We start from the raw sequence: 12,534 nt of genomic DNA, 5'->3' as shown, positions 1-12,534 counted from the left end.
GCAGACAGGCTCCTGGGGAGCTGTGACACCAGCACAGCCAGCAGTGTGGGGAGGGAGGTCGCAGGGGACGTACGGCGAGGGCCTCAGCTATGGGGGCTGGGAAGACCTCACCCCGGCAGAGAGGACCCCCACGGTCTCCCAGGGGTGTTAGAGATGCTCTCCTGCAGTTCAGTTCGAGTAGCCCTGTGAACCTCATCGTGATCCCGAGGTGCCAGTGAAAGAGGGCTGGATTGATTAGTGATGTCTGCAGGGCACCAAAGAGATGAGGGGCTCGTGTGTCTTCTGGGCTCCCTGCTTACCTCTTTGCCGTATGTGCACGTCTGAGGCCTGGAGAGGGTAGGGTTGGCTGCTGGTCACAACCAGGATGGGAACCGCGACCACAGACTCAAGGCCAGGGGTGAGTCAGTCCACTGAGAGAGCACCCTGGGTCAGACAGGCCGGGGCCCCCATGCTAGCCCAGCGCTGGAAGGGGCGTTAGCACAGCCACTCCACTGCCGTCGGGACTCCTCGGCCGCCCCCTTATCACCTCAGTGACCCAATGACAGGCGGGGAGGGGCCCCAGGAGCCCTGGCCGGCCATGCCCACAGCATGCCTTCTCCACACACAGTGCACCTGGCCAGGGACAGGCCTCAGGCCACATGTCTACGCAGCCCGCACCACCAGCTGGGCACGGCTGAGCTGGACACCCACCTGCGGGGCCAGGCCTCTCCACACACGGGGGACAGAGCTGGGGGGCTGGGGTCCACTCTGCTGCCCCAGTTTCCCCAGGTCTAGGGCGAGGTAACAAAAAGGCAGCTACAGACTCCAAGTCAACCCTGCCTTGGCCCCATGGCTCCCACACTCCAGGGACCACCACCAGTCCAGGCATTGGACCCTGAGGCTGCAGTCTGGAGCATGACCGCGGGGACGAAAGGCCGGGCTGTCCTCAGAGCAGCCCTGGGGCTGATCCACGTCACTGCCCGGAGGCAGCACACCAGACTCCAGCCCGGCTCTGGAGCTCGGGCTGTGCGTGTGTGGACGCCGGCCCAGCTGTCTTGCGTCGGCCACCACCCACCACGCGGCCTTCTTAGCATCCACATCCATGTTCTACAGATGGGAAGGCAGAGGCCCCTGGAGATCAGGGCCTGGCCCCAGGGCAGCTGTGGGGGCCTGGCTCGGGTGGGTGCACCCGGGAGCTTCCTGCGCTATTTGCATCTTCGGGGGGCTGCGGGGGGGCTCCCTGTCGGCTCCTGCAGATAGGAATTTCTGTGTAGTGGGCAGCGATGGGCCGATAAGCGGCCGCTGGCCAACCGCCGTGGTGGCCGTCCTCTATCAGACCCCAAACAGGCCACACTTATCGCCTGGCCGGGAAGCCAGAGAGGCCCCGTGGGCTCTTATCTTGTAGGGGCCGCCCCGCTGGCGATGGGAGGCAGGCCTTGCCGGGGCCGGCTGGATCGGCGTCCCCAAGGGCAGTGCCCAGCCCAGGGTCCGACCAGCCAAGGGGAAGGGGTGTGCAGCCACTCCTCGCCAGGTCCTGGGGCTCTGGTGGTTCCCTGGCCCCTCCCGCACGGTCCCATTGACCCCCTGCCTGTGCTTGTCTCCCGCTCCCCATCTGAGGATCGCTTGACATCCGGTTGTTCCTCCTGCCCCATCCCACGTGAGGACTGCCACGCTGGGGACCTGGCTTGTCAGGCTGGGGTTTGGGGAGTGGAACCTTGCCTTTCCCTCCGGGATGGGGGCACCAGCTGGGATCACACACACCCTGTCCGGCCTGGCTCTGGGGGCCACTGGCTGGCTCGCTCACACATGGTGCGGCCCCGGCAGGGGGTTGCCCCCTACCTTGCCTTTCTGGCCGCTGTCTTCCGCTGGCCAGGACAGCTCCTGGGTCAGACCCATGCCAGGTGCGGGCCGAGACCACGAGGTCCCAGGGCAGGTGACTCAACCCGGCAGAGAGGCTGGGCCACACGCCTCTCTGCAGCCACGTGTGGGTCTGGTGCAGCTGCCCTTCCTGCAGGGGTCCAGGCCCTGAGCAAAGACCCCAGGAGACACCCCAGCCCACGCAGAAGGGAGGTCTTCCGGCCGCTCTTCCCAGGGGACTCTGCACTGCACCACACACACAGCAAAGTCGGGGCCGCAGGGTATGTGAGGGGCCTGTCAACTCCAGCACCATTATTGCCCCCACACCAGCTCCCTCCTCCCCACGCCAGCTCCCCCACCCCACCACGACCCCAGAGCTCCAGAAACAGGTGGGGAGGCGCTCCAGATGTTGCTTCACTTGAGACGTCACGAGCGTCGTCAGCTGCGGGCAGCCACTTCTCAAGTGCAGCTGCTTCAGGGGGAGCCCTGTCCAGCCCCAGCTGTGCTGAGAGGCCGGGACCTGCCTGCCCAGGCCTGGGGCCAGCTTTGTTGAGTGACTGTGGCAGGTTGCCTGACCTCTCTGGGCTTGGTTTCCTCATCTTTATAACCATACAGAGCGGAGCCAGCTCCCCACTCAGTGCTGTGAATCTGCTGGGAGGGCCCAGGCCTCTCTGGGTCAGGGAGGGTCTGGGGGAGAAGCCGCTGTGTGAGACCACGGAGCAGGGAGGAGCCCCTGCTGGTAACAGGCACTTTGGCCAGGGTCCCCGCTGACCGTCAGGAGCCCGGGGTCTGGACTGGGTCCGCAGAGAGGTTGCTCCCCTCCTCTGAGTGGCAGGGGCAGCAGCACTGGGGGTGAGGCTGGTGCGGAGGCCATACCAGGTGGGCGGGGCACCCCCATCCTCATGGTACCCAAACACCACCAGCTCCGTGGACTGTCTAGGAGAGGCGGGTCCTCGCCAGAAAAGAGACCCCGAGGGGCTCGCAGGCACGAAGGCGCTGAGGTCAGCAGGTCCGCATGGATGTGGGAGAGGAATGCGCCAGGACCCCAGGGTGCTGAGCAGGGTGCAGGGGGAAGGGTCTGGTCCCGGGAGAGGGGGTCCCTTGGGGCCGCCACTGGGAAAGTGAATGAGAGCAGAGCAGGGACCTACCCCCAGTTTTGAGTCTGTGGGGCGGCTACAGTCCGCAATGGGAAGGGGGTGTTGGGCGGGGGCTGCCCTGCCTGGCACTGTCCTCATCTCCCGCTGAGCCACCAGCCCAAGTGAGAGGGTAGAGGAAAGGGGCAGACGGTAGGGACCCGGAGAGCCGAGTGTTTTTATCTTTGAAATGACCTTGTTTGTGCAAGGGGCTGGCTGTTTAGAATTCCGATATGCAGATGGCTGGGAGTTATAATCTGAAATCCCCACCTCGCATCTGTGACGGCCCTGCCCTGCCTGTGCTCCGTGGCCCCAGTGACAGGCTCCCCCTTTGCCTCCCCAGTTAATGTGCAGGAAAAGCAGAGGGTTGGGCACACAGGCAGCCCCCGGGAGGGCTGCGAGCCCTGAGGGTCCCCTTCAACTGTGGAGGGTCCTGGCCCTATCACCCACCTCGTGGCCCCCATTGCAGTGGCGGTTGGCATGGCCTCAGCCTCCTGGCTGGGGCATGAGAAACAGAGAGAGCAGTGAGTGGGGGCTGGGCTGGGTTTGGGCCCCCAGGGACCCGAGAGCCTCTGCAGCCAGACCTCGTGGGGGTCCCCTACCCCCAGGGACTTGCTTGGGGCAGACCACGTGAGCACGTACCATCCAGTTCTCCGCATGCCTGTCCGGGAGGCAGCGTGGTTCAGACACCCCTGAGTGCAGGGCTGTCTACTTCAGGGGCAGTGAGTAGCTGGGGAGCGAAGGGGTGAACCTAGGGGACCCCAGGGCTCCCCACCAGCTCTGGTGGCTAGTCAAGTGGCCCTGAGGGTGGCCTGCACTCCACAGATGGCCAGGCCCATGACCTGACAGTGTGGTCAGAGCCCCAGGAACAGTCTCTTCACCTGTAAGTGTATCAGGGCCTGGAATTCTTTCCTGGTGACCTCTGTTTACAGGACAAAATTCAGATGACCAAACATGAGGTGTCACCTTCTTGGTTCTCAGCTTCATCCCGGGCTCTTGAGGCTGAGATGGGAAGGCTGGTCATGTCCCCACCACACCGCAGGTCAGCAGAGGGGACAGCCAGGTGGTCAGGCCAGGACAGCACCATAGGTGTACCCCACCCCCAAGGTGCAGCCTAAAGAATACACTGGAGTGGGCCAAGGGTGTTCAGGTGAGGAGCGGGCACATGCAAACGCCCTGAGGTTTGGACAGCATGGGTGCGGCTGGAGCGGGGTTGGGGAGAGACAGGACAGGACACGGATGGGTCAGGGTTTGGGCTCAAGGCCATGGACTGTAGTGAGATGCGTCCCCTTCCTTGGCTGTAACATGGGGTGGGTGTGAAGCAGGCCGTTTGGTTGGCCGCTGCGTGGAGAGTGGGCTAGTGGACACCACCTCTGGGAGCAGGGGCGGGTGTGGCAGCTGTAGTTTTCCACTTGGGCCCCGGAGCCGCTCCCTCTCTGTGCAGGGTCCCGGGGGTCTGCCGGAGGCCCGGCATTCTCACCCAGAAGCGTGCACAAGGGCATCGGGCTGGCCGTCTGGGTGCACTCAGTGGACTAATCTTGCCGCCTGGAGTTTCTCTGCAGACCTCAAGGTTTGTTATCGGGCAGCGGTGGTGGGCAGGCGGCTGAGGCAGGACGGCCCGTCCTGATGGACAGCGGGGAGATGGGCTGATACAGCCTGGCCGCACGGCCCCTCCCGCCCGCTCGGCATGTGTGGGTGGGAAAAATCATTTCAGCTATTTTGTGTTATCACTGGGCCTGGCGTTGCGGCCCAATAGGCCCATTTATCTTAGATTAGCGGGCAGGGGGGAGGGGCACAGGAGGGGGCGACGGCGGGCTGTGGGGGTCAGCCTGGGGTCAGCTCTAGAGACCAGAGCCAGGAGCTCTGTCAGGAGCCACCTCTGTTCCACAGCAGATGTCCCCAGAGAGACATGTTCCCTGAGACCACCCCCAACCCCCGTCCAGAGGGCCCTCCACCCATCCTGACCCCCTTCACAGCTGAGTGGACAAGGACTGGAGCAGCGGGGAGGGGGCGCACCGAGGAGGGGGTCGTTGGTCTCCGCAGTGACCTTCCTTCCCAGGTGTTTACCACGCACCGCCAGCTGGAAAGGGGAGGTGTGTCCGGGTGACATGGGCCATTAGGAGCAAGGAGTGGGAGTCTGCAGCCCAGGAGTGGGCCAGGGAAGGGGGTCGTTTATTCGCTCAACAAACCTGTGCTTCCTGCGCCTGCTCAGTGCCAGCATCGTCCTGGCCCCCCAGGGGGCTGTTGTTTTGATCAGGGAGACAGAGACTAAATAATAAGGAAGTAAAAGCATCACATGTCCAGGGGAGTTGAGGGGGTAAGGCCCTGGAATGAACTGAAGGGCAGTTCTGAGTTGGGCGGCCTGAGCTGCGTTTGAGCAAAGACCAGAAAAGTGAGGGGAGCCGGCCGCCATCTGGGGACCGCTGACCGGGACGGTCTCAGAGAGCAGGGGGATCCCACTCTGTAGGTGGTTTTCGTGGAAATGGGGTTCAGGGTCCCGGGCTTTGGCTGGCTGTGACCCTGACGGGCCCACTTGAGCTCTTCCTTGACCCCCTCTCAAGCCCCCTCCCCAGGGCATCAGTCCCCAGACTAGGGGAGCGGCCTGAACCCCTGGCCAGTGGGGCCCTGTGGGAGAGCCCCGGGGCCAAGTCTGAGCGGGGGCCGTCAGCCCGAGGTCCCTCCTTCTGGCTGGTGTGGCCCACCTGGATGCTGCGTCGTGTGCCGCCCAGTGGGCACCAGAGGCCCAGGTGCCAGGCCACACACAACACCCCAGGAGGGCCCTGAGCAGAGGGCCTGTGCCCCCGCCACCCTGAGGGGGGCTGAGGCCATGGCCCATCCCCCCCCAGACCACGCTGCTGACCCCTCAGCCCTGAGTAGCCCCCTCTGTGGTCAGTGGTCCTTCAGTCCGGCTAGTAGAAGCCACCCTTTGGCCCAGTTCTGACTTAAACCTCCACCCCGACAAAGGCCTGGGCCTCGGGTCACTCGAGGGCTCAGGACCCATGGGCAGGGCCGGCAATCCACGGACCGCTCTTTAGCAAGACTTGCCCACCGTCCCGTTGGACTTGCCCGCCACACAGCCTGTCCACTCACTCGCTCCCATTTTCATTCATTGAGCACCTACTGTGTGCCAGTCTTTGTCACGGACCCTGCGGGAGCCCCAGCCGTCCCAGCGCCACGGACTATGCGGAGAGCGGTCAGCAGGGGCCCAGAAGATATGCAGGGAAGGCGACCGAGAAGGGGCACACGTGGTGAGGGGTGCATGCCTCTTGCCCTCGGGGGTCTGCACCAGGAGCTCCGCGGAGGGGGAGCCAGCCCCGCAGACACCGGGGAAGATGGCCCACCCGCGCGGCCGGTGCGGGGCCTGGCGGGGAGACCACTCGGGCCGGCCCAGCAGCCTTGTGGTGAGTGGACTTTAGGGGCTCCGGTGTGGACACGAGAGACCCGTGAAAAGGCTGACCCTGAAATGTGGTGGCAGGCACCATGCTCCCGTGTTTCAGGCGAGGACACTGAGGCCCAGAGAGACGCGGGGTGACCGGGGCTGGGCCCTGTAGTCCCCCCTCCCAGCCCAGCCCCACAGGGTTCTCCAGGCCCCTTAGTGGGCAGGTACGGACCCTGTGCCGGTGGAGATGGAGGGGGCGCGGGGTGCCCTGTGGGGAGTGTGGCCAGGCCCAGATCCCGCTCTCCTGGCGGCGGGTGGGGGCCCAGGCCTGGCCGCTGACCTCACCGCCTTCCGGGAGTGGCTATCTGCGGCTGGGCCGCCTATCTCTGCCGCGAGTGCTAATCGAGCCGGCTTCCTCCTCCGCCCTCCCGCCCGCTTCCTGCCCTGGCTGCCCCCAACCCCGAGGCCGGGCGTCTGAGCGTCCGCCTGTCCCGCCAGGGCCTCCAGACATCAGGGGTGCGGGGCCACCCGGCCCCGCCTGGAGCCCCTGGAGAGTGCGACCCCTCCCGGAAGTGTGCTTCCTCATCCTCCTGGGCCCACTGTGGCCTGGGGCGCCTCAGCTCACCTCCCCCCACCACCTCCCATGGAATGCGCAGGCCACACACAGGAGGATGCCCAACGCTGGGCCGGCCTCACGACAGGCGGTTAGGGCCGTGCTGTGCCCTGACTGTCGTCAGCGCCTTCGCTGGCAAGGGACCTGCACGGCCGTGGTTACTGCCACCAGCACTGGTGACCATCCAGCTACTCCTGGCTGGGGGGGCCCACTGACCATGGGCATCAGGACAGTCTGACTTCTCGCCGTCCCCACTCCTACTGGGTGTGTGGCCTGGCACGTGGGCCGCACATCTGTGGGACGGGAGACCGGACACTCGGGCCATCTGGAAGAGCCAGGAGGGCTGAGGATGGCGGGCGGGGCGGCAGAGTGGTGTATGTGACATGGGGCCCCCTCCAAGCCCGCACGGGGGGCACCTTGGGATGACCTGGGCTCACGGCCCAGGGGTCGGGGGCAGACTGGGGCAGGGCCGCCCTCATGCCCGGCTCTGTCTGTCTTGGGATCTCCCCGCAGACCAGGTAGCAGGCGACTCTGGCCGGCCCACCTGACAGGTGAGGAAGGCAAGTTGCAGAGGGTCAGCCAGACCAGGAGGGGAGCCGCCTACCCGGCCTTCCCGATCTAACAGTGTCCCTGAGCCCCTCTCACGCGGCGCTGGGCTCCTTATTTATTTATTTATTTATTGTTAGTGCTCTGTCTGCGCGCTAACTTCTTATTTCCTCACCGCGTGTTTCCATTACTACAGCAGTGGACGCCACCGATAAGATCGGTGCCTGGAGATGGGACAAAGGGGCTGCCATCGGCTCGAGGGCTGGTCATATCCTGCCCGAAGGGGCCGAGCGGGGCCTGAAATGAGCGATGCTATCGGGGCATATTGTGTGTTGGGGGGAGGGGTCCTGCTGCCTTGGCCACCCCTCCCCCTCCAGACAGAGCCTCTGTGTCCACCCCTCCCCGACCCCATCCCCACACACGCCCTTCCACTAGGTGGCCCTGGCATCTAGCCAGCCAGCCCAGGTCCCAGGTCCATTGTGGTCTCCGTGGGGCCGGGAGCTGCTGGCGCAGTGGGTGCAAGTTGGCCACCGCAGCCCCGCGAGTGCCCACACACTCAGGTGCTCAGGCCAGAGCCGCCCAAGCCCCTCAGGGTGCTCAGATGCCCCTGCCTTGACTCAGCAGTTCAACTTCTAGGAATTTACCCCAGAAAAAATAATCTCAAATGCAGACAGGCGTAGGGCGGTGTGGTGGTGTGGATAGTCATCACCGCGTGCGGAAGATAGTAAGCCATCAATGTTTTTATTTCTGCGGCTCTGCAAAATGTCCACACGTAAAGGGAGAAATGATTCCCAAAAAAACGGATTGCGCACAGACACCCTGCCAGGCTGTGTGTGCCTACTGCCGCCGCCTCCCCCCCAGTCCCAGGCCTTTCTGCCTCTCCTGTGGGCCCGGGACCTGACAGAGAGGGCAGGAGCCATCACCTCAGCAGATGAGAGAGGTGCGGGTCCCGAGGCAGAGAGCAGGTGGAGCCCAGCCGTGGGGTGCAGACACATGTGCTCTGTGGAGGGTCAGCGGGGGTGCCCTGGAGGCTCCTGGGCAGAGGCTCAGAGAAGGGCTCTGTGTCTGGAGCTGGGGCTGGCCGGGGACCGCTGTGTGCAGGAAGCAGGGCCCTCTGTCCTCTAAGCCGCCTCTTCCTCAGCCCCTGCCCCGCCCTGCCCACCACCCCCACCCCCCCCACGCACACACACACACACAGGGGCAGGAAGAACAGAGGGCTGGACAGGAATCAGGGGTTGGGCTTGAACTCAGTCACCACCACACTGCGTGGCCAGATCCCCTCTGACCCTCGGTCTCCACCTCTGTGAACGCAGAGAATCGCCACCCCCAGGGCACGTGGTAGCTTGAGGACTGAGTCATCCGCGTCCTGGGAGCAGGTGTCTGCAGGTCCGCACAGCTCCTGAGAGGGGCTCACAGTTCCTGGGACCGGCCTCATGCTGGGTCATCCTCAGGTGCCCTGGGCCAGTGCCCCAGAGCCCTGGGGCCTTGGGTGACACAGCCATCCCCGGGCTCAGCCTCCTCCGTGGGTGGAGTGGCCCAAGGGTGCTCACACAGGGTCTGCCAGCGCTTCTCCCAAGGGAGATTCTTACTCCCTAGGGGCCGGCCCTGCGGGGTCGTGTGGTGTGGCAACTTCCTCGATGATGTTGGCCAACCTCAGTGCCCACCACTGCCCTCAGGGCCGGAGTGGGCCCCTGCCAGGCTGGGGTGGTGCCAAGGATCCTGTGGTGGTGCCCTGGCAGTGGCAGGGTGGGCACCCTCTCTTTACCCTCCCAACCACCCAGCCTTGGCCTAGAGCCTCAGCTGCCTTCATGCCCACCTCTCCTGCCCATTCACAGTAGAGAGACAGGGCCCAAGGGGCAGGTGGGTGGGGCCCCAGGGTACAGGGGGTGTCGGGGCCAGCCGGGCCAACTGAGAGGTGGTGAGCTGGAAGCCGGCCAGAAAGAAAGGCCCTCGGTGGCATTGGCCCCTGGAAAACAGGGCCGGGGCTAGGACGCCCAGGCTGATAGGAGCCTGATAAGCTGTTTGCACAGGAGGTATTTTCCTTACCTTATCACAGCTCCTGCTTCCAGCCCACCCCTCCAGGAGCAGGCAGGGCTAGGGAGAACCAGGGACCCCCCCCCACCCGATTTCTCAGGCCACAGGTCTCTCCCGAGATCAGAGTCCCAGGGCCCAGAGCTCCTGGGGCCCTCTGCCCACTCCACAGATGGGAAGGCTGAGGCCTGGAGACCAGGACAGTTCTTATCTTCTTTTAAGCTTTTCGGGAAGGCTGGAGAGACCATGCGGCCACCTACTTTGAGGCCATGGGGCCCCACAGGTCGGTGGGCGAGGGGGGTCAGTCAGAACCCTGGTGTGGGGCCGGCCCCACCCTGCACTGCTGGCTCTCCCCAGACAGTCCCAGTCTGCCATTAGCCGGGGCCAGGGTTCAGCCCGATAGAGATAGGCTGTTGTTCTGTGTCAAAAAATCAATAATCCCAGCGATGTCCCAGCGATAGGAAGAGAGTCACAGCACCAGCTGGCGGGGTGGGGGTGGGCAGGGGCTCAGCACCTGGGGGCTGGCGTCACCCGCTGGTGGGTGGGGCCAGTCCACAGTGGACTCCAGGCCCAGGGGCCAGCATGTCCCCCTCCTTGCCCATTCCGTGTGCCAGCTCTTCACAGATGGGAAGCGGGAGCCCCAGAGGTGGCTCTGGGCCTCCATCCATCTGGGGGCTCAGGGCATGTGTGGGCGGGCATGGGGGCACACCCTACCCCCCGGCCCCACACGACCAGCTGCCCCTTCTCCCAGGCCTGTGGCTCATCAGCAGGGCCCGGGTGCTCAGCTTCAGGTCTGCCCCCCTGCCACTGTCCTGCAGACAGATGCCCACAGGGTGGGCTGCACCCAGGCGCTGTCAGACACAGCCAGCCGCCAGTGCCCCCTGCCCAATGGGTACATTCTAGGGGGAGACTGAGAGTCACTAAAATGCACACATGGGCCCCTTGGCGCTGGAGGCAGCTCAGGGCACAGTGAGCTGGTGGAGGCACCCCGCTGCATGAGGGGACTTGGGAACAAAGGCCCCCAGCCAGAGTGTCCAGGGTCCTGCCCACTGAAGGGCCTTCCCTGGCCCAGGCCCTGTGGTGCCTGGCACCACCGGCCCATGATGGACGGGCCTCCGTGCCGCCCCACCAGCCCCCTCTGCCGTCGGCTCTGGGGAACCTGCCTGCCTGCCGGCTCCACCCCGCACTAGGCGGTCCCCATGAGACACAGGCGGCAGGTGTGCCCCACCCCAAGGGAGGGGCTTGAGAGGGGTCCTCTGGGTCTGAGCTCCAGCCCCGCCCCCACCACCTACCGCTGTGAGTGCAGGGTCTGTGGGCAGCTTCTTGCGAAGGAGTTTCTGGGCTCAAAGCCCTTTGAAAACCTCTGGCCTGGAATGAGAAGGCCATCTCATTCCAGGGAGGCTCAGCCTCTGCCCAGCCTGGAACTCAGGAGTGCTGGCAGAGGGCACCAGGCCGGCAGACAAGTGGGAGACCCCCGAGCGGCGGTGCGCCCCGCGGCATGCAGGGGCCACAGGGGCAGCTCCCAGGCGTCCTCTCATCTGACTTTCCCTGTCAGTGAATTGGGCATCATCTTGGTCACAGCCACAGCTCCAGAGCCACACCCTTGGTAAAGTGAACTACACAGCAGAGATCTGGTGGAGCTCGGCCCCCAGAGCGGGTGTAGGATAGAGTGGCATCTGAGGCCGAGGGGCGGCAGGCAGCACTGGGCTCCAGCAGGTCGTGGTCCTGTGGGAACCAGAGCCTGGCTCTGTCTCAGCATCCAGTTACCCCCACAAGGCCAGAGACCCCGGTGTATGCCATACAGTTCTTAATTCATTACAGCCCGTCACCGTTTTCATACATGCCCCCAGCTCCTCCAGCTGTTTCTGCTGGTTCTAGGCTCTCCTGCCAGGGTCCAGGTACTCTAAGGGGCTCCCTGGGGGCACCCAGGCTGGAGGCAGAGGGGAAACCCTCACCCGGCCCCAAAGAGCCACTAATCCTCCAAGCACTCAAGCGCCTTTGCTCTGAGCCAGTGTCTCCCTGAGCTGTCTTATCTAGAAGACACGCTTCAGGTTATTCCTTCCATCTTGGCTACGCCGCTGCTGTGGGCCCAGGGTTCCAGGGCTGGGCCTGTGTGCAGGACTGGGTCAGGATGGCTTCCCACCCTGCTCAGCTCCCCTGTGGAACAGAGACAGGATCGTGCCTAGGGCCCAGAGTGCTCAGCCTCTGCTTGTGCTGGCTTTGCTGTGAGCGAGAGCATACTGCCTGGGTGGGGTCGTGGGTTGGGGTCAGGGAGATCTGGGCTTCACCCTCCTGTGCTGCTTGCTGGCCCTGTGACCTAAGACCATCCCCTGACCTCTCCAAGACATGTTCTCCTTGCCTTGCAATGAGTGGCAGAAATAGACCCCACCAATTTTACCCCAGAGCTTTGACACTTTGTCCTCGTGAGTCACAGCTGGGAGCCTGCGTCTGTCCAAAAGGCACATGGTGACTAGGGACAGCAGGCTCAGGCTCAAGCTCCGCCCCTTTTAGTTCCCATGTGGGATTCAGGTGTGGCCTGATCCAGGCCATCTTCTGGTCCTGAGGCCTACAGGGTGGGACAGGTTAGAGAAAGCCACCTGTCAGCAGCCAGGGTGAGAGTCTTGCTGCCACCTAGCCTGGGGCACCAGCCCGGGTGGGAGAAGCCACATGGTTCCAGCAGATGTGTGGGCCTCCTGCTGAGCAGCTGGCTGCCCACCATGCACGCTGACCTCGCTGGCTCACCCGGGCACATCCCACAGCGTTGCTTGTGCCGCAGGACCTGGGTCCCCCTCCTGGCCTGTCCCCAGTCCCCCCCTCTGGGCCGTGTTCCCCCGTCTGTAAACAGGAATCAAAAGCAGGCCAGCAGGTAGGACCTAGGGTGGGAGCATTCCGAGGAGATGATGGAAGTTTGCCGTCCGCCAGCGCAGTGTGCCCTTCCAGCCAGATCACAGGAGAGCCACACACGGGCAGGGCCTCAGCACCGGCATAGACAGACC

General features: G+C 64.5%; 1 protein-coding gene across 1 annotated transcript in view; it reads left to right on the top strand.

Moving 5' to 3' along the window:
* Positions 1 to 12,534, top strand: part of ZFPM1 (zinc finger protein, FOG family member 1) — a 61,742-nt gene that overhangs the window by 28,095 nt on the left and 21,113 nt on the right. The window lies entirely within an intron of this gene.

Source organism: Bos indicus x Bos taurus, chromosome 18 (assembly GCF_003369695.1).
Source record: "Bos indicus x Bos taurus breed Angus x Brahman F1 hybrid chromosome 18, Bos_hybrid_MaternalHap_v2.0, whole genome shotgun sequence".
Classification (NCBI taxonomy): Eukaryota; Metazoa; Chordata; class Mammalia; order Artiodactyla; family Bovidae; genus Bos; species Bos indicus x Bos taurus.
Note: the sequence above shows the minus strand (reverse complement) of the source record. Positions and strands in the feature narration are given on the sequence as shown.